The following is a 21,782-nucleotide window of genomic DNA, read 5'->3' as shown; positions in this document are numbered from 1 at the left end:
CGATGCCTGATGACATTGCGGCGCAGAAACTGTCCTAGAGACGAGCCCCAGGAGTCCGGGCCAAGGGAACACAGACAAGATGGGACAGAGGTCTTCCAAGAGAGCAGCAGCAGCAGCAGCAGCAGCAGCAGCAGTAAAATGTCAAGTCCGGGAAGCAGCCAGAGCCCGAGCCCGAGCCTGAGCCCGAGCCCGAGCCCGAGCCCGGGACTTGGAGCGAGCCTAAGACCACACACAAGCCAGAACCGAAAGGTGACTCGCAGCCCTAGGCAAGAGCCAGGAGGAAGCAAGAGGCCAAGAGTGTCCTTAGGAGGCCCACAGCTAGCCTCACAGAAGCAGGACCCACTTCAAAACGCCAGTGTATTCGGGTCGTGGGCGAGCCCGGCTCCAACAGAACTCCCAGCAAGGGCGCCTTGCCGACCCCCTTGACTGCCCCTGGACAACTCGTTGCCAAGACACAGCTGAAGAAACTGAGTCCTGGCCGCAAGAAGAGGAGGCCAGTCCCAGACACTCGATGCCAAGGCAAGCTCACACCCAGACTGAGAGCGCCACAATCCTCCAGGTCAGGAGTCCCCTGAGCTGAGGCTGCAAGCCCTGATAGCCCGCCTCCAAGCAAGGCAAGGCAAGAAGCCATTCTCTCTCTGTGTTTTTCATCAGGCTCAGGGCGAAGGCAAAGTCCCCCGGGTCCGGCTCTGGATGGGGCCCAAACTGGGACCTTTCTGACCAAATGGCGGCTAAGGCCTTGGCAAACGGGACCAGGAGCTGCTCTTTCCTCAAGAGCCTCATGGTCTGCTCGAAGCCCATCTCCGCCAGGGTGTCGCAGAGCTTGGGCAGGGAAGAGAGTTTCGTGAGGCTCTGGTAGAGCTTGCTTGGCTCTGTCTCTGTGCACAGGTGCTGCCGCAGCTCCTGCAGGGCTTCTTTGTCCGAGGCGGCCTCCATGTCCGCTGACGGAGACCCGAGGGGGCACCCCGGGAGCAGCAGGGTTGACTGGACAAGGCCTCTGCCTGGGGACGCGACTGGCTCTTCTGAGCAGAGGACACTGGGCTGGCCTGCCGAATCAGCTGGCACTCTTTGCCTCACTGCTGCTCTGCCGGCCCCACCCCGTTGCTTGCAAGGTGGTGGGTGGGCCAAGCCCTCTTACCACCGCCCAATCAAACACCTAGGCTGGATCTTCTGGGCACGCCCTTTCCGAATTTCAGGCCTCTAAGCCACACCCACAGACAAAGTCTCTTCATCTCTTGGTGGGCGGGGGAGCGCGGTGGTGGGGGAGGGGGGAGAAACCAAGCACAGAGACCTGATGGGTCCCAGGCTTCCCTGCCTGCTCCCAGACCCAAAGGCGTTTCCAACCACAAAGGAGCACCTAGACCACCATGCAAAAAAAGACCTGGGTTCCCAGAGCCAACATTCCACTTTGGACTTTCCCTCTACCCACCCCTTCCCAAGGACTCAAGTGCCCCACACCCTGTCTTCAATGGAATCAAATAAACAAATAAATAAGAAAATAAATAAGTCACTAAATAGATGTATAGAAGAACAAATAAACAAATAAGTAAATAAGTAAGAAAGAAAGAAAGAAAGAAAGAAAGAAAGAAAAAGAAAGAAAGAAAGAAAGTAAGAGCACCAAAACACCAGACCTTTGCCTTCCTCTTCCATTGGAACTCTGTGCTTGCAAACAGACAACTCAACTTCTTGATTCACCAATGCATTTAATTTGCAAACAGCTTCATCCCATCGGGACTGCCTGTTCCCTTCCATCAACTAAATAATCCTTTAGAAAGATATGTGTACATACATTCCTACAGATTACTACATAGACAAATGGATACATAGAATTTGAGATACAAAGATACATAAAGGGGTGATAGAGAAATATGCCAGGAAAGTTCAACATGCAGTCCACAAGCACCAAGAGGTACAAATTCATCAAGAGAAGCTAAAACTAAGTAAAAATGAAAGGAAATGAAAACCAAAACCAAGATAAAGAAAAAAGAAAGTATGTAGGTGAAACTAAGAGTCTGTTTGGCTGTGTGGGTGTGTAAAAAAGGTGAATAAAATTGGATTGTGGTGACACACCCATTTCATCTCAGGTAGGCAGATGCAGGTGGATCCCTGTAAATTCCAGACCAGCCTGGTTTACAAAGGAAGTTCCAGGACAGCCAGGACGGTTCCACAGAGAAACCCTGTCTCCAAACACCAAAAGAAAAAAAAAAAATAAAAAGAAAGAAAGAATTAAAGAAAAGGTTAAAGAATGAAGGATTTTTTAAGAAAAATAATTGATGGGGGTGGGGGTGAGAGGACTAGGGGAAGCCAGACATTCTGTCTCACTAGAAAAGAACAAACATGGTGGGACAGAGAAAGTAAGAGAGAGAGACAGGGTGATGGGTGTGGAGAAATGGATTCCATACTTTTGTGGCACAAGCCATGTGAGTAGTTGCCATCTATGGGATGCACCCTAGGCTGGAATGAGCCCCTTGTGGTGCACTATTCCAAAAGCAGATAAACGTTCCCATTTAGGGTCCCAAGTCCCAGGAGTCACCTATAAGGGAGCCAGTGGCTTGGACCCCATCAGGTCTCTATGTTTGTTTCCTCTGCCTCCTGTCTCCAACCCCTCCCTGCTTCCCCACCCTCCAAGAGATGAAGATAAGGCAAGATATTTTGTCTGTGGTTGTGGCTTAGAGAACTGTAACTCAGAAAGGGCCTGCCCAGCAGATCCAGCCTAGGTGTTTGATTGGGCATTGGTAAGAGGGCTTGGCACCACCCCACCACCTTCTAAGCAACAGGGTGTTGTGGGAAGAGCAGCAGTGAGGCAAAGTGTCAAAATGAAATAAGGGAAATGGAGTTTCCATAAGCTAGCTCCTAACAGTGAGCTGAGAAAGAGAAATGCACTTTGGGAAATGTAGTATTTCAGCTAAAGATGCGGATACTGTCCAAAATCTTTATAACTCTGAATGAAGTTTCTTCTCAAAGCAATGCTAGAAAGCTTAATCTTTCCTCTTGAGAACTCAGGTCAGACAAAAAGCTACCTATAAGAGCAAACAAGCCACTTTAAAATACTTAAAACCAGCGAAAGCAGTTTATAGTCTGAACTTTGTGTTAGATATGAAGAAACTTATGTTGAAATTACAAGTTCTTTGCCTTTTGAACAAACTGCCTGCAATGAGTGATTCCTTTGCAAATCTAATAGGGGAGACAAGGAAACAGGCATTCAAAAAATGACTGCTTTATAGATGGGAAACAAACCAGAAAATCCAGCTGTCTTACAAAAGAGTTGCTTCACCTGAAAGTTCCTTATAAGAAATCAATGCTAAATAACACAGCTGCTAATATTATCAGGAGTTAAAGCTAATGACGTGAAAATACTAAATCCTGAGAATGCTTTTCTCAGAGTAAGCTAACGAAGGATATGTTTCATGATACAACATCTATTCTTGACTCCTTTGAATAGTAATAGTTTTGGTGAAAATATTGGAACTAAAAACAATCAAGTCAAAATGTTTCAAGAAATTCAAGATGCTATACACAAATTGAAAGCTGCCATGCTTTGTGGGCCATATTAGAGCTCACTCCAATCTTCCCGATCCTTTAGCTGAGGGTAATGCAATGGCTCATAAGTTAAAAAAAAAATATAGTAGCATTATCCCAAATGGCTCAACAGTCACATGCTCTTCATCATCAAAATAGCAAAAGCTTAAGAAAGCAATTCAATCTTACCAAAGAAGCAGTTCATCAAAGAGTTAAATGATACGGCACATGTCAAATATTTTCCTGTCCCTCACTTATTGGTAAAGCCTCGCTGTCTTCTTTCTAATCATCTATGCAAATGGATGTTACTCATATTGTTGAATTTGGCTTATTAGGATATGTACATGTGACCATTGACACTTATTGAGATTTTTAATGGCTAGTGAACAATCTGGGGAAGCGTCAAAAAATGTAATTATGCACTGCTTGAAGTGTACTTCATATATGTGTATACCAAAAATTATTAAAACTGATAATGGTTCTGGATATAGTAGCAAGGCACTTCAACAATTTTGTACACAATAGGAAATCGTACATAAAACAGGTATACCTTATACTCCTCAGGCACAAGGTATTATAGAAAGGGCTCATAGCAGTCATAAAATACATCTTCAAAAAATAAATTATGCTCCTTTTGTTCTGAACTTTTTGAATATGGATGTCTGTGAGCAGTTTTGGCACATGGGCATCCAGATGACTTTTGCTCAAGTAAAATGGAAAGATCCCTGCTCAGGATTATGGAAGGGTCCAAACCTGTGTTAACATGGGGTCAGGGACATGGTTTTGTTTTGTTTTGTTTTGTTTGTTATGTTTTTTTTCCACAAGAGGAGAATGAAGTTCATTGGTTACCTGACCGTTTGGGGTAAGGAGAATGAAACTAAGGAAGGTCAGCTCTGATGATGTTCCTATAAAGGAACCAGATTGAAAGTGGCTCAATTAGTGTTTCTGAGGCTTTGTCACTGATTAATGCACACAGTGGGAAATAGAGTTCGGAGTTGTGCCGCTTTTGGCTTTACTTTAAATTACCTATTAGCTGTGAAGTATTTTTGTGAAGAGCTTTACACCAGCTAAATACTGTAATTTTACCCTCAGTGTCACAAGTTTTGTGGTTGAACAAACCAAAAGTGCTGCTGTGATAGAAGAATTTGTCTGAATTGAATCACTTAGGGGGTGCTATTATGAATTTGGGTGAGGGTACAATCTCTAGTTAAAAGCAGTTTATGGCTGACAGAGCATCTCTTCTGGTTCTGGGAAGGCTGAGAGAACTGGGCAACTTTGGGGTGTGGCCTCATCACAAAAATGTTACAGTCCTCTAGCAACAAGTATCACAACTCTATAATGACAACACTCACTAAATCCCACTATCAAGGCTGACTACAATCTCTAAACTTTAGAAATGATGTATGTACTCCCTGTCTAGTTAAAAGAATATTTCAGGTTTGGGGATTTAGCTCAGTGGTAGAGCGCTTGCCTAGCAAGCACAAGGCCCTGGGTTCAATCCTCAGCTCCAAAAGAAAAAAAAAGAATATTTCTAATACAGATTATGATAAATAAGAATAAGGAGTAGAAAAAGATGAAAATAAGATATGTGAGTTTGAAGAAATAATTTTGTCTTGTTAGATCTGTGTTAAAAAATCATTGGGTGTTCGTTAAGTTAGATATATGCTAATGGTAGGTCTATGTAAGTTTGTAAAATAAATTTCTAGAGTTCCTTTAAGAATATAAGCTTGCAAGAAGTATCTAAGGAAGTCTTAATAAGCTTGTAACAATTAAAGATGCTAGTTGTAAATGTAAGTTCAAATAAGAAATAAGAAGTTAGAATCAATATTACATATTCATATATATATGAAATATATTTGCTACAGCAGTTCTATACATTCCTTAAGGAGTATAAATAAGTGTTAATATATTATATATGTGTTTGTAAAAAGTGTAATGTTGAATGTGAGTCTAAATGCTTTGCAGGGCAAAATATGTTATATGTGAGTTTGTAAAAGTGTAAATGATAAATGTGAGGCCATTCTTAATGTACATGGTGAAAGAACCTGAGACACAGAAGGCAGTGTCTTAGTAGACGCAAAGTAGGCAGTCTCAATGGTTTCAAAAGCTCCAGAAGCCACTAAGAAGCTAAGAATGGTGGACACCAGAACCAGCATAAGAAGGCATCCACAGCTGAGATCTGTGGGAAAATGAAAGGAACATAGAAAAAGCTGAGCTGACCTCAGAATCTTTACTTCCTCTCTTGCTTCCTAGGGTTGCCAGAATCAAGGAGAAGGAACCAGACCTCCAGGCTCTGTCACACCCCATGACACACCTGCTACCTGGCTGTTTATGGACAATAGTCATTGGGACCAGCCTCTGAGCAGCTTCAGAAGCTGCCTGTATAGATCAATACAGCTCTCCTTAATCAGTCTCAGGTTCCTAAATGCCTTGCCTGTTAGGGCAGATTGCCAACTCCTTTTGTTATTAAGAAAATATTTCCATTCATTTTACACACCAATCAAAGATCCACCTCTTCCCTCCTTCTGCCTCCCCAGCCTTCCCCTCATAATCAACCCCCTACTTCTACCCACAAGAAGGCAAGGCCTCCCATGAGGAAACACATCCAGTAGAAACAAGTCCAAGCCCCTCCCCACTGCCTAAGTCTGCTAGAGGTGACCCATAATAGGTAATAAGCTCCCCAAAGCCCTCTCATGCACCAGGGGTGGATTTTGATCCTACTGTCTGGGGGCCCCCCAAACAGATCAGGCTGCATAACTGTCTTGCCATGAAGAGGGCCTAGCCCAGTCCCATGCAGGCTCCACAGCCATTGATCCAACTTTCATGAGTTCCAACTAGATTGGTTTGGTGTTCTCTGCAGGTTTCCCCATCATGATCTTGATACGCTTGCTCATAAAATCCTTCTTCTCTGTCTTTGACTGGACTCCTGAGGTGCTGCCCAGTGTTTGGCTGTGCATCCCTGGATCTGCTTCCATCAGTCATTGGAGAGAATCTCTGTGATGACAGTTGGGGTATTCACTGATCTGGTCACTGGGGTAAGCCAGTTCAGTTCAGGCACTCTCTCTACTATTTCTAATAATCCAAGCTGGGGTCATCCTTGGGGATTCCTGGGAACTTCCCTAGCACCCGATTTCTCTCTATCCCCATGATGTCTCCCTCTATCTTGGTATCTCTTTCATTGCTTTCCCACTCCATCCCTGTTCCAGCTCAACCATCCTATTTTCTTACATTCTCATCCCCTATCCCCTATCCTCCATTGCCCATCCCTCATCCCCATATGACTCATGGAGTTTTCATCTGTTTCCTTTTCCCAGGGTGATCCATGTGTCCCTCTATAGTCTTCCTTGTTACCTAGCTTCTCTGGAGTTGTGGGTTCAAGTGTGCTTATCCTTTGTTTTACATCTAGTTTCCACTTATGAGTGAGTACATACTATGATATGTACCACATTTTCTTAATCCATTTTTCAGTTCAGGGCTTCAAGGCTGTTTCCATGTTCTGGCTATTTCAAATAATGTTGCTATAAACATAGTTGAGTGCGGGTCCTTGTGGTATGATTGAGCATCCCTTGAGTATATGCCCAAGAGTAGTATAGCTGGGTGTTGACGAAGATTGATTCACAAATTTCTGAGAAACCGCCATACTGATTTCCAGAGTGGCTGTATAAATTTGCACTCCCACCAACAGTGGAAGAGTGTTTCCCTTTCTCCATATCCTCTCCTACATAGGCTATCTTCAGTGTTTTTATTTGTTTGTTCTATAGAAGGAAGAGATTATTTTCACGTATAGTTCCAGAGGGTTAGGGGCCCATCATGGCAGGGAGGCATAACAGCAAGAACAGGAAGCTGAGATCTCAAAGCCTCAATGGAAAACATGAAGCAATGAGTTAACTGGAAGTGTTGAGCTTTTAATCTCTAATCGAATCCTTAATGACATACTACTGCCAGCAAGGCCTACCATCCAAGCCTCCCACAATAGCACCACCAACTGGTTGCTAAGTGTTCAAATATCTGAGCATATAGGGGACATTGTCAACTCCATCCAGTTAGCTGTAAAGTGAAAGCCAAGGAGCAATTTGTCTCCTGATAGCTTTTGTAGTAGAATACTTTTAATGTTGTCTTGGGAACTCACATCTCTCTGGTTAATTCACCTGTACTCACACCTGTTCCAAACTTTTCCAAACTTATCTCCTCACATCTCAAAGGAGGAGGAAGTCATCTTTGATTTTTCAGAGAATAAAAAGAGCTCTTTCTTCATCTGTTTTTGATCATAGCCATTCTGTCAGGTGTAAGGTGGTATCTTAGAGACATTTTTATTTGCATTTCCATGATGTCTAAGGATGTTGAGCAATTCTTTAAATGTTTTTCAGCCATTTGAGATTCTACCTTTGAGACTTCTCTTTTTAGCTCTGTAGCCCATTTTTTTTAGATTGTCCATTATTTTGATGTCTAGTTTCTTGAGATCTTTATACATTTTGGAGATTAGTCCTTTGTCACATGTAGGGTTGCTGAAGATCTTTTCCAATTCTGTAAGCTGTCATTTTGTCTTAAATACTGTGTCCTTTGCCTTACAGAAGCTTCTCAGTTTCAGCAGGTCCCATTTAGTAGTTGTTACTCTTGTCTGTGCTACAATGTTATATTTAGGAAGTGATCTCCTGTGCCAGTGCATTCAAGGCTACTTCCTACTTTCTCTTCTATCAGGTTCAGTGTAACTGGATTTATGTTGAGGTCTTTATCCACTTGGACTTGAGCTTTGTGAATGGGGATAGATATTGATCTATTTACATTCTTCTACATGCCGACATCCAGGTTTGCCAGCACCATTTGTTGAAGATGCTTTCTTTTTTTCCATGGTACAGTTTTAGCTTTTTTGTCAAAAATCAGGAGTTCAAAGGTGTTTTCATTAATGTCAGGGTCTTCAGTTAGATTCCATTGGTCCACATATTGGTTTTGATGCCAAGACCAAGCTGTTTTTGTTACTATAGGTCTATAGCAGAGCTTGAGGGCAGGGATGGTGATGCCTTCAAAGTGGCTTTATTGTACAGGATTACTTTAGCTATTGTGAGTTTTCTGTTTTTCCAAATGAACTTGAGTATTGTTATTTCCAGGTCTGTGAAGAATTGTGTTGGGATTTTGATAGGGATAGCATTGAATCTGTAGATTGCTTTTGGTAAGATTGCCATTTTTACTGTTAATCTTACCTATCTACAAGCATGGGAGATCTTTCCATTTTCTGATATCTTCTTCAGTTTCTTTCTTCAGAGACTTAAAGTTCTTGTCAAACAGTTTTTTCACTTGCTTAGAGTTACCCCAAGGTATTTTATATTTTTATGGCTATTGTGAAGGATGGTGTTTCTCTTATTTCTTTATCAGCCTATGTGTCATTTGTATATAGGAGGGCTACTGATTTTTTTGAGTTAATCTTATATCCTGCCACATTACAGAAGTTTATTATCTGTAGGAGTACCCTGGCAGAATTTTGGGGGTCACTTATGTATACTATCATATTATCTGCAAATAGTGAAAGTTTGACCTCTTCGTTTCCAGTTTGTATCCCTTTGATCTCAATTTGTTGTCTTATTGTTCTACCTAGAACTTCAAGTACTATATTTAATAAATATGGGGAGAGTGGAGAGTCTTTTCTTGTTCCTGAGTTTAATGGAGTCACTTGGAGTTCCTCTCCATTTAATTTGATGTTGGCTGTTGCCTTGCTGTAAATTGTCTTTATTATGTGTAGGTATGTTCCTTATATTCCTGATCTCTCCAAGCCCTTTATCATGAAGGGGTGTTGGATTTTGTCGAAGGACTTTTCAGCATCTAATGAGATGATCATGTGGTTTTTTTCTTTCAGTTTGTTCATATGGTGTATTACATTGACAGATTTTCATATGTTCAACATCCTTGCATCTCTGGGATGAAGCCTACTTGATCAAGGATAATTTTTTGATATGTTCTTGGATCCAGTTTACCAATATTTTATTGAGTATTTTTTGCATCAATGTTCATGAGGGAGATTGGTCTGTTATTCTTTCTTTGTTGCATCTTTGTGTGGTTAGGGAATCAGAGTACATCATAGAAGGAGGTTGGTAATGTTCCTTCTGTTTCTATTGTGTGTGGAACAGTGTGAAGAGCATTGGTATTAGCTCTTCTTTGAATAACTGGTAGTGTTCCGCTTTGAAGCCATCTGGTCCTGGGCTTTTTTTGTTTGGGAGACTTTTTTTGTTTTTGTTTTTGTTTTTGTTTTTGTTTTTTTTTGTGATAGGGTTTCTCTTTCTGGCTTTGTGCCTTTTTCTGGAACTCAGTTGGTAGTCCAGGCTGGCCTCAAACTCACAGAGATCTGCCTGGCTCTTCCTCCCCAGTGTTGGGATTAAAGGCATGTGCCAACACCACCCCCGGCCTGCTTGGGAGACTTTTGATGACTGTTTCTATTTCCTAAGTGGTTATTGGTCTATTTAAATTAGTTATCTGGTCTTGATTTAACTTTGGTATGTGGTATCTATCTAGAAAATTGTTCATTTCTTTTACAATTTCTAATTTTGTAGAGTACAGGTTTTTGAAGTATGACCTGAAGATTCTCTGGATTTACTCATTGTCTGTTGTTATATCTTCATTTCTGATTTTGTTTATTTGGACACTCTTCTCTGTACCTTTTGGTTAGTTTGGATAAGGGCTTATCTATCTTGTTGATTTTCTCAAAGAACCAATTCTTTGTTTCATTGATTCTTTGTATTGTTCTCTTTGTTTCTATTTTTATTGATTTCAACCCTCAAATGTCTATTCCTCCTGGATGAATTCCCTTCTTGTTGTTCTAGAGCTTTTAGGTGTGCTGTGAAATCTCTTGTGTGATATTTCTCCAACTTCTTTTTGTGTGCATTTAGTGCTATGAATTTTTCTCTTAACATTGCTTTCATAGTGTCCCATTAATTTGGGTATGTTGTACATTCATATTCATTGAATTCTAGGAAGTCTTTACTTTGTTGCTTATTTCTTCCTTGAGCAATTGGTGATTCAGTTGGCATTATTCAGTTTCCATCAGATTTTTGCCTTTCTGCAATTTTTGTTGTTAAAATGTAATCTTAAGCCATGGTGGTCCCATAGAATACAGGAAGTTATTCCAATTTTTTTACATGTTGAGATTTGGTTTGTGACAGAGTTTGTGGTTGATATCAGAGAAGGTTTTTTGGGGTGCTGAGAAGAAGGTATATTCTTTTGTGTTAGTTTGGAATGTTCTGTAGATATCTATTAAGTCCATTTGAGTCATTGTATCTGTTAGTTCCCTTATTTCTCTGTTAAGTTTCTCTCTCAGTGGTGAGAATGGGGTGTTGAAGTCTCCAAGTATTAATGTGTGGGGTTTGATGTGTGATTTAAGCTTTAGTGTTGTTTCTTTTACAAATGTGGCTGCCCTTGTATTTAGGGCATAAATGTTCAGAATTGAAACTTCATCTTGGTGGACCTTTCCTGTGATGAGTATGTAATGTTTTTCCTGACCTCTTTTGATTGATTTTAGTTTGAAGTCTGTTTTGTTGGTTATTAGGATAGCTACATCAGCTTGCTTCTTAAATGTATTTGATTGGAAAATATTTTACCAGACTTTTACTCTGAGGTAGGGTCTGTCTTTGATGATGAGGTATGTTATTTATATTCAGCAGAAAGATGGATCCTGATTTGTTATCCATTCTGGCCTATGTCTTTTTATAGGTACATTGAATCCATTGATATTAATGACCAGTAATTGTTAATTCCTGTTATTCTTTTGGTAGTAGCGTGTTTGTATTTCCCTTCTTTGGGATTTACTGCTGTGGGGTTATCTATTGCCTGTGTTTTCATGGGTGTATCTGACTTGCTTACGTTGGAATTTTCCTTCTAGTGCTTTATGTAGGGCCGGATTTATGGATAGGTATTGTTTAAATCTGGTCTTGTGTTGGAATATCTTGTTCACTATGTCTATGGTGATTGAAAGTTTTGCTGGGTAGATTAATATGGGCTGGCATCCATGGTCTCTTAGTGTCTGAATTACATCTGTCCAGGTCCTTCTGTCTTTCAAAGTCTCCATTGAGAAGTCAAGTGTTATGCAGATGGGTCTGCCATTATAAGTCATTTGGCATTTTTCCTTTGCTGCTCTTAATATTCTTTCTTTATTCTGTGTGTTTAGTGGTTTAATATGTGGTGAGAATACTTTTGGGGGTGGAGATCTAGTCTATTTGGTATTCAATAAGCCTCATTTATCTTCATAAGTATTTCCTTCTTTAAGTTTGGAAATTTTTCTTCCATGATTTCATTAGATATATTTTCTCTGCCTTTAAGTTGGTATTCTTCTCCTTCTTCTTTCTTGATTATTCTTAGGTTTGGCCTTTTCATGGTGTCCCAGATTTCCTGCACATTTAATGTTAATACTTGTTTGGATTTAGTGTTTTCTTTGGCTGACTAATCTATTTCCTCTATTGCATCCTCTACACCAGAGATTCTGTCCTCCATATCTTGTATTCTGTTGGTTATGCTAGCATAGAATGTCTAATCTCGCTGGTATAATTCTGGTAGAATTCTGCACTGAAACCAACTGTTCCTGGGCTTTTTTTGATTGGGAGACTTTCAATGACTGATTCTATTGCCTTAGGTGTTATTGGACTATTTAAATGGTTTATCTGGTCTTGATATAACTTAGGTATGTGATACCTATCCAGAAAATTATCCATTTTTTTACACTTTCCAATTGTGTAGTAGAGGTTTTTGAAGTATGACCTGATGATTTTCTGGATTAACTCATTGTCTGTTGTTATGTCCCCCTTTTCATTTCTGATTTTGTTAATGTGGGTGCTCTCTCTTTGCCTTTTGGTTAATTTGGCTATGGGTTTGTCTATCTCGTTGACTTTTTTCAAAGAACCAACTCTTTGTTTCATTGATTTTTTTGTATTATTCTCTTGGTTTCTATTTCGTTGATTTCAGCCCTCAATTTGATTATTTTCTGGCATCTATTCCTTCTGAGTGAGTTTGTTTCTTTTTGTTCTAGTGCTTTCAGTTGTGCTATTAATTCATTGGTATGAGATTTTTCCATCTTCTTTGTGTACATTCAGAGCCATGAATTTTCCTCTTAGTACTGCTTTTATGGTGTCCCATAAGTTTAGGTATGTTGTACTTTCATTTTCATTGAATTCTTGGAAATCTTTAATTTCTTTCTTTATTTCTTCCTTGATCCATTGATGTTTCAGGTGAGCATTATTCAGTTTCCATGAGATTGTAGCATTTCTATCATTTTTATTGTTGTTGAAGTCTAACTTTAAGGCATGGTGGTCTGATAAGATACAGGTTATTCCAATGATTTTGTATCTGTTGAGATTTGTTTTGTGAACAAGCATGTGGTCATTTTTAGAGAAGGTTCTATGGGATACTGAGAAGAAGTTATATTCTTTTGTGGTAGGATGGAATGTTCTGTAGATATCTATTAGGTCCATTTGAGTCATAACATGTGTTAGGTCCTTAATTTCTTTGTTGATTTTCAGTCTGTTAGATCTGTCCCTTGGTGAGAGTGAAGTGTTGAAATCTCCCACAATTAATGTGTGGATTTTGATGTGAATTTTAAGTTTCAGTAAAGTTTCTTTTAAGAATGGGGGTGCCTTTGCATTTGGGGCATACATGTTGAGGATTGAGACTTCATTTTGGTGTATTTTTCCTGTGATAAATATGTAATGCCTTCCTTATGTCTTTCGATTGATTTTAGTTTGAAGTCTATTTTATTAGATGTTAGGATAGCTACACCAGCTTGCTTCTTAAGTCCATTTGCTTGGAAAGCCTTTTCCTAGCCCTTTACTCTGAGGTAGTGTCTGTCTTTGAAGTTAAGGTGTGTTTCTTGTATGCAGCAGGAGGATGGATTCCGTTTTCTTATCCATTCTGATAGTGTGTGTCTTTTTGTAGTTGAGTTGAGACCATTGATATTGATGGCTATTAATGACCAGTGATTGTTGGTTCCTATTATTTTTGTGGTCGTGTTGTGTTGTAATTCTTTGGAGTTTGTTGGTGTGGGATTATCTATTTTCTGAGTTTTCATAGTTGTGTTTAGCTTCTTTAGGTTGCCTTTTTCCCTCAATTAGTTTCTTTAGGGCTGGGTTTGTGGACAGGTATTGTTTAAATGTGGTTTTATCATGGAATAATTTGTTTACCCAGTCTATGGTGATTGAGAGTTTTGCTGGGTACAATAGTCTGGGTTGGTATCTGTGGTCTCTTAGTGTCTGCATAACATTTGTCCAGGACCTTCTAGCATTCATAGTCTCTATTAAGAAATCTGGTGTTATTCTGATGGGTTTGCCTATACATGTTACTTGGTCTTTTTCCTTTGGGGCTCTTAATATTTTTTCTTTGTTCTGCATGTTTAGTATTTTGATTATTATGTGGTGAGGAGAATTTTTTTTTTTGATCCAGCTTATTTGGTGTTCTGTAAGCTTCTTGTATCTTCATAGGTATTTCTTACTTTAGGTTAGGAATGTTTTCATCTATGATTTTGTTGAATATGTTTTCTGTGCCTTTGAGTTGGTAATCTTTTCTGTCTTCTATCCCTATTATTCTTAGGTTTGGTCTTTTCATGGTGTCCTAAATTTATTGGATATTTTGTGTTAAGACTTTTTTGTCTTTAGTGTTTTCTTTGATTTGAATGGAGATACTGGCCATAGAGTTAATTCAATCATCCATCCATTTAGAATACTGCTATTTACAGGAACTCACCTACAGCAAACATTAATAAAAGCAAAACCAAGACCCACAATAAGACCCTGCAATCTACAGTCCCTGTCCCCATATCCATCTACCTGGGATCCTAGCCACTTCCTATAGAACAGAAACCAAATCACCATTTCACATTAGACCAAGAGTTTGCATTGGACCAATAACTCAAACTGGACAAAGAGATGAGGAGGTGGGCTGAACTCTATGCCAAAATACATACAACAACATGTAGAGCAATAGGGAATCACTGGAAACTTGCCCTACATCAATGGCACCAAGAAAAATTGTGAAAGAGGGGTGAGAAAGACAGTAAGAGACAGAATACCAGGAAGTGTGCTGTGAAACAGTCTCTTCTAGAAATGGCAGGATAAACAAGACCAGAACCATGTACATGTTGATAAAAATGTGGAAAATTTTGAGAGTCCCATCCCTAGATAAAGAATTAGGCTCTATTAGGGAGGAGCTCCCTAAATGATCATCCAACACAAAGTGGTCAGCCCTTCTCATTGTAGTATGAATCTTAAAGAGTCTTATTAATAACATCAAACCTGAGGCCAGTTATTGGGGTGACCGCTGGAAGATCAGAGAAGCAGAACAAGCCACAGCTCCCTCACCTCACCAGTTTTCTCAGCTGGTTCTTGTTTCCTCAGACTGCATGCTTCTGAGTCCTCATCCAGAATGAATCTCAGCTGAACTGTGCTGCTCAAAGCCTAATAGCTTAACCAGCCAAATGGTGAACTAGGCAAATGCTTTCTAGTTTCTGGTCTTCACGCCTTATATAATTTTTCCCCATTCTGCCTCCACTCCCTGAGATTAAAGGTTTTGCTTTTTGGGATTAAAGGTGTGGGTCACCAAGCCCTGGCTGTTTCCAAAGTGGCCTTGAACTCACAGGGATCCACCTTGCTCTGCCTCACAAGTGCTGCGGATTAAAGGCGCTGTACCACCACCGCCTAGCTTCTGCTATAGGTTGTTCTGACCCATTTTCTAGCCACCATTTTTTGGTTCTGAATCTAGTGGCTATTTGTTCTTTGACCCCAGATAAATTTATTAGGGTGAACAATATTTTGGGGAATACAATACCACCACATCTCATGGCTATTCCCTGGTGTCAATTTGACTACATGTGGAGTTAATCAAGAGAAAAATGTAGCAACCACCCTGAATCTAGAGGAACAAAACTACGTGAATTTGGCCACATATGCAGAGAGAGAGAGAGAGAGACAGAGACAGAGAGAGACAGAGAGATGGAGAGACAGAGAGAGACAGACAGAGAGAGAGAGTGTGTGAGAGAGAGACAGACAGAGAGAGAGTGTGAGACAGAAACAGAAAGACAGAGAGAGAGAGACAGAGAGAGAGAGACAGAGAGAAACGGAGAGAGAGAGGAAGCAGTGGTTCAGTCTACAATGCTGGATGTATCATCTGGTCTTCAGTCTACTTTGAAATCCTCCCCAAAATAGGCTCTTATACCAGTGAAGGGATGAACTCGCCAGTGGGAGTGAGAGCAAGAAAACAAAGAGCAAAGTCCAGAGAGTTTCCTTCTTCCATGTCCTTTTACATTGAATGCCACCAGCTAAGATTTAAGGTTGATTCCCACACCTCAAAACATCGGAGTTTAGGTGGGGCTTCCCACTTCAAATGATTCAATCAAGAAAACTCTCACAAGAAAAGTCAGAGACACTTGGGTTTTAGTCAAAAATATTTTTTTTATTCAGACCTAGTTTCTCTGTGTATTGTTGGAGCACAGCTTTGAATTCATTTTGTAGATCAGGATAGCCTCTAACTCAAAGAGATCTGCCTGCCTCTCCCTCCTGAATGCTATGACTGAAAGTGTGTGTGACCATTGCCTGGATTTCCCAAGTATTTATTTAAAAAAGAAAAAAGAAAAGAAGGGACAGTTGAGAGGGTAGAGAAAGGGATGATTCTCAAAGAAATCACAGTTGAGGTCAATGTGATAAAAATGAGTTGAACAAAATTCTAAAGAAATTTTGAGAACTTTTTAATGTTGATATTTGCTAAAATCACAGATTGATATCATTAACAGTGAAATTACAAAAGGAAAAGCAAAAATATAAGCATACCACACAATATATCAAACAGTGAAATATTGTAGCAAAATTACTCTTTACTTATTTATTTTTTTTAGAAAAGTTCTACCTGTATATCTTAGGCAGGCCTTGAACTAAAAGTCCTCCTGCTTCCCATCCCTAGGACTCTATGGATTAAAGGTGTGATCTACCACACCCAGCTAATCAGGAACTCAGGAAGCCTTGTTGTGGAGATTGGTTTGCAATACTGACTATAAAGTTAATTCAATCTTCCTTCCATTTAGAATACTGGTATTTAGAGGAGCTGACCTATAGCAAGCATTAGTAAAAGCAACATGGGAGGAAGTGGGCGTGGTCTTCTAGAGTATATAAGGACACTCTTGGGGCCAGCCAGGTTTATTCTTCTCTAGACCAGACAGAGTGTGTTTCCATACCTTCTGGCTCCTAGACTGCTAGATCTATTCCCTCCACACATTGAGGATCAGACCCCAGAGCTGAGCACCTATTGTGTCTCCACTAAACACTGCTGAGGCCAGAGACTATTTCTTGGGTGAGTACACAATTTAACGTGGAAAGTTGTTGGTGCTTTCTACTTTATTACCAAACTGAGGTTTCTGTTTAAAAAATGCTTAAAATTTGGCTATTTATCAAAAGAGATTCTGATCCCATAAGATCATCTTGCTTTGTAAATATACTGTGAGTTACAGCTATAGATAATTTTACTTTATCCATTTACAATCATTCTTTGCTCTGATGTTGCACCTTTCAATTTTGATCTGTCTCTTAATTTTAAGAATATATATAGAGTATTTCTGTATATAGTTCATAGATGTAAGATCAATACCTCTAAATTATTTTTACATGATTAATGCATAAAATATCTCCTCTGTATATATTGATAATTACTGGCATTTAGAGATATATTCTATGAGTATTATGTATAAAAGTGAAAAGTCATTATTTAGCAAAGGAAAATCATTTAGTACTTTCCTGTTGTAAACTATAGGAAAACATCACAGTGTGAAATAATGTTTGATAATAGTTTACCATCTTTGAAAACTGGCTCTTCCTGTTATTGGTTCATTTCCTAGGTTGCAAGTATACATGTGATTAAATTAGAGAAAACTAATCACAATATTCTATTCAAGAAAGTAGATTCTGGTTATACTCTGTTGCAATTTTTTAATTTTCTGCATTCAGTTTTTAATTCATAAATTATTTTGGAATGACATATCTAATATATAGAAAAAACATACCAAATGAGTGTGATCAGATAAATTAAGGAAGGCAGCATTGGAGTCTCCATCTCTTTTCTAAACTAATCTTGACAATGAGTATTAGTATTATTTTCAAGGTAAATAGGACCACAGGATAAAGCCATGGAATCCATTTGCTTCAGACCACAGAAGCTGAAATTATTTGGTGGATGTTTATCTCAGTCAATCCAAGATTATTTATGTAGACCTACAAGGAGAAGGAACAATGGGCACCTGTTGATTAAATATGAAATTCTAGTATAGTCATGAGAGCCTCATTTATGCCTCAGGGTTCTTCCCATAAACTGAAGCCAGGAAGTGTATCTTTGATAAATAAACAACTTTCCACAGAGGGTACCTAGCATTCAACTGGATGGGATTTAGGATAGATATGGAAACCTCTGGGGATGTCTGTGAAGGATTATTTGGGGTAGATTCACTGCAATTGGTAAGTTCCACACTAAATGCTCATGAGATCACTTGACCATTCTATGGTTTGAGGTATCAAACTAAAGAAAGGGGAACAGGAGCTAAGCAGCAAGTGTTCCTTGCTTTCTTCTTGCTGATTTTTGATGCAATGAGACCAGGTACCTCAAACTCCTGCCACCATTTATATGAACTTTAGAAAGTTTTTTTTCTGTTTGTTTTTTTGTTTGTTTGTTTGTATTTCATTTCTTCAGAAATCTAAGTTTTTCTTCTTTTCTTTGCAGGGTTTGGACGACATGTTCAGAAGGTGAGTTTGGCCATCAGTGCAAGTCAGGATACCCTGAAATATGCTATAAAAAGTTTCAATTTGCCTTAGGAAAGTGCAGATATCTTTTACATAGAAAATACTCAATTGTTTTTGTGCGATATTTTTTGCATTCTTTTATTTGTTTCCTTATTTTTATGTGTGTGTGTGTTGGTGTGTGAATGTGTATGTACATGCACATGTGTGCAGGTCAGAGGACAACTTCCAGGGGACGACTTCTCCTTCCATCAAGGGTTCCAAGGATTGAACTCAAGTTGTCAGGCTTGTGTAAACTGAGGTGTTTGGCTGAACTTGGAAAGAAGTTTTTCCTAATCACCCTTTGATTTCTTTAGCACCACACAGGTCAATATTTTCTTTTCCATGCAGGAGTGAGTCAATGCAGCTGAGCATGCCGCAAGCTATTAAGCCAGAACTCAATGCCCTACCCATCACTGGACTGACTGAAAGTTACAGGAAGTTCCAAGGTGAGTGTCTCCACTGATAAAATGACTAGAGGTACCCTTCAATAATAAGATCACCTTTGTAAACACAAATATTTTAACTCCCCAGAAATATGTCTAGGTAAGTCACATTCTATTGTTATTTAATCACATTGTCATCTTACAAACAAATCAAAAAAACAGAAATGCATACTAATATCATGTTGTATGTAATAGTGGCTGAAAAGAGACTATCAGTTGTTCATTGAGTAGAATGGTTATTTCACTCTGGACAGTAGAATTCAAACCAAGTGTAGCCAGTGATGGAGGTATTTGATTGTTTTCCTTTCAATGTGTTAGCAATTAATTTCTTACATTGCATTTTACTCTATAGATTAAAAATACACATGATAAGGAGGTGCACACTAGTAATCCCAGCATCAAAAACCTAGAGTGTGGAGGACTGTCAATGAGGTTGAGGACAGTCTGGTCAACATAGTGACTTCCATGCCAGTCTTGGACAAATAGAAAGACCTAACACCAAAGGAACCAAAAAAAAAAAAACATTTAAATAACTTAACAGACAAAGCCATGGTATCAGAGCAATGAAAATGAAACAAATTGCTAAGACATGAGGCAGTGGTCTAAATCCCTCTAGTAGATATAAAGTCAAATGTAACCTCATAGAGAAAGAGTATCAGAGGAACCAGAGATTAAAGGAGGACAAATACATCTAGGGATCCACTTCTAGAGCATATTTAGAATCTCCTTGAGTATAAATATGCTCATTTAGATGCAAATCAAAACACCAATATTAAAGTTATCACTATGTCTATCTACATAAAAATAACCTTTCATGTAGTTCATGAGCAGGGCCTTTGCCCTGGCCCTTGCTGCAATGCACACATAATCCCTTATCAGGTGTTATTAACAGTCACCTGACAGAAGTAGGCTGAGGCTCCCTCCTCTACAGCATCTAAAATTTTCAGACAACTTTTCAGCATGCTACCAAACTTTACTTGTAGAAATCCTTGACATTGGTGTATTTGAGCCAAATTTAACCTCAGATCTTAGCCTTACCCTTTTTTAGAATTTGTGAATACTCTGTGGAACTCTCTCACCTGAGAAATGTAAACTGTCATTTTGCCTAAATGTTGTTTCTTCCAACAGTGCACATTTCACTTTCAAACATAACCATTATCCATCACAAGATAAACATCTTTAATGCCATGAGAAGATTCAGCATCAGACATCATCATAAAGATACAACTGCAGATTCTGCTGGATGCTATTTTGCTTCCTGGAGATTACAGAACTTCACCTTAGGGAAATATTACAGGGAGATTGATTTGCAGGACTCTAGGGACTGGGCTGTAGGGGTCTGTAAGGATTCCTTGTTAAGGGATAGAAACCAGGTGATGGAACCTGAAGGTGCATTTCTTCTTGTATGTGTGAAGGAGGGTAATCACTATAGTCTCTTCACCACATGCCCAGTATTCCAACACTATATAGAGAAGCCACTGGGCCGAGTTGGTGTGTTCCTTGATTGTGAAGAGGGATGTTTAAGTTTCATTAATATTGCCAAGTGTTCCCTCATACACAAGTACCCTCCTGGCACCTTCAAAAACCCTGTCTGGCCTTACTTCTCCACGGGGGAAATCTGCAATCCAGTACCATAGTGATTTTTAAGTACTCCCTACTGTAAAGTTACTTTTGTTATTGCTATTAAATATTAAAAACTATTAAATGAAATTCTGTAGTCCACATATTCCACAAAGTATCCTTAGTTTCATAGTGATTTTTGTTTTTATGTTTTTGCATACTTGACAATAAGTCATTATGCTAAGATACTAAGAGAGTAAGTAGTCTCAGAGTCTCAGTCTCTAGTTGGCTGTTAAAGCCCCTTTTAAGTGTACTCAGGACCCTCAGCTGCATTCTAGCATAATAAAAACATGCTCTTCCTATGGGATTCCACTTATGGTGTCAAGCTGGAACACAGTTATGTGTTGTGCTTGTTATTTTAATGTCAGTTTGACACAGACTCTTGTTGTTTTTGAGACATGGTTTCTCTGTATGGGTTGGGGCTGTCTCCTGCTCCAGGTGCTGGGATTAAAGGCATGCCCCCACCAACAACTGAAGAACATCCTTCCTTCCCTCTTTTCATTCTTTCTTTTCTTCCTTTTCTTCAATTCTTCTTCTTCTTTGTTCCTTCTTCCTTCCTTGCTCTTCTTTGTTTTCTCCCTTTCCTTCCTTCCTTCTTCCTTCCTTCTTCCTTCTTTCCTTCTTCTCTCCCTTCCGTTTTCTTTCTTTCTTCTTTCTTTCTTTCTTTCTTATTTTTTTTTTTATTTGAGACAAAATTTTTTTGAAACCTTGGGTGTACTGGACAAGTCTATGGAAAGGTGGCTTGTCCTGAAGACTCAGATGTGCGTCTGCCTCTGCTTTCCAGTGTGTCATTAAAGGCTTTGTGTTACATGAGCAGGAAGAAACAAAGTGCTAGCAGAAAGTTACCCAGGAAATCCAACAATGATACATATCCACTGTAGGCCTCCTGGCAATGATCAAGAGAAAGCCTGATCTGACCTAGTCTGGTGATCAACATGGCCAACACTCTAACTGTTGTGCTGGAGGGAAAGTACAACGTTGGACTGTTTTCTCCAGCTTGAGACGGGCTATGGCTTGAGGCTGCTTCCCGGACGACATTTTACTGCTGATGTTGCCTTGCTGCTGCTCTGCTGCTGCTGCTTGCTGCTGCTACTTCGGGGAAGACCTCTGTCCCTCTTGTCAGTGTTTCCGTTGGCCTGGACCATTGGGGCTCATCTCCAGGACAGTTTTTCTGCTCCTCAATGTCATCAGGCTCAAGTTGTTGCTGTTACAAGTTGTCTGATGTTAATGGCTAGGAAAAAGGGCTAAACAAAGAGATTAGATTTAAGGTCTTATTTGAAAAAAAAGAGAAGAATACATGATAGAAAAGAATGTGATTATTGAATCTATTCTGCAAAGAAAAGAGTAAGGATAATAGATATGATGTTGGGCACCCATATTAAAATTGGCTGCTGTGCCCTTGACCTTTCTTGCTTGGATG

The 21,782-nt window shown here is 39.5% G+C and overlaps 1 non-coding gene across 1 annotated transcript; it reads left to right on the top strand.

Moving 5' to 3' along the window:
• The first annotated feature begins 4,957 nt into the window (after positions 1-4,957).
• Trnaa-agc lies at positions 4,958-5,032 on the top strand. Its single transcript has one exon. It is a non-coding gene; the product is annotated as a tRNA-Ala (tRNA).
• The last annotated feature ends 16,750 nt before the right edge of the window (positions 5,033-21,782 follow it).

The sequence above is a fragment of the Onychomys torridus genome, unplaced genomic scaffold (assembly GCF_903995425.1).
Source record: "Onychomys torridus unplaced genomic scaffold, mOncTor1.1, whole genome shotgun sequence".
NCBI lineage: Eukaryota > Metazoa > Chordata > Mammalia > Rodentia > Cricetidae > Onychomys > Onychomys torridus.
Note: the sequence above shows the minus strand (reverse complement) of the source record. Positions and strands in the feature narration are given on the sequence as shown.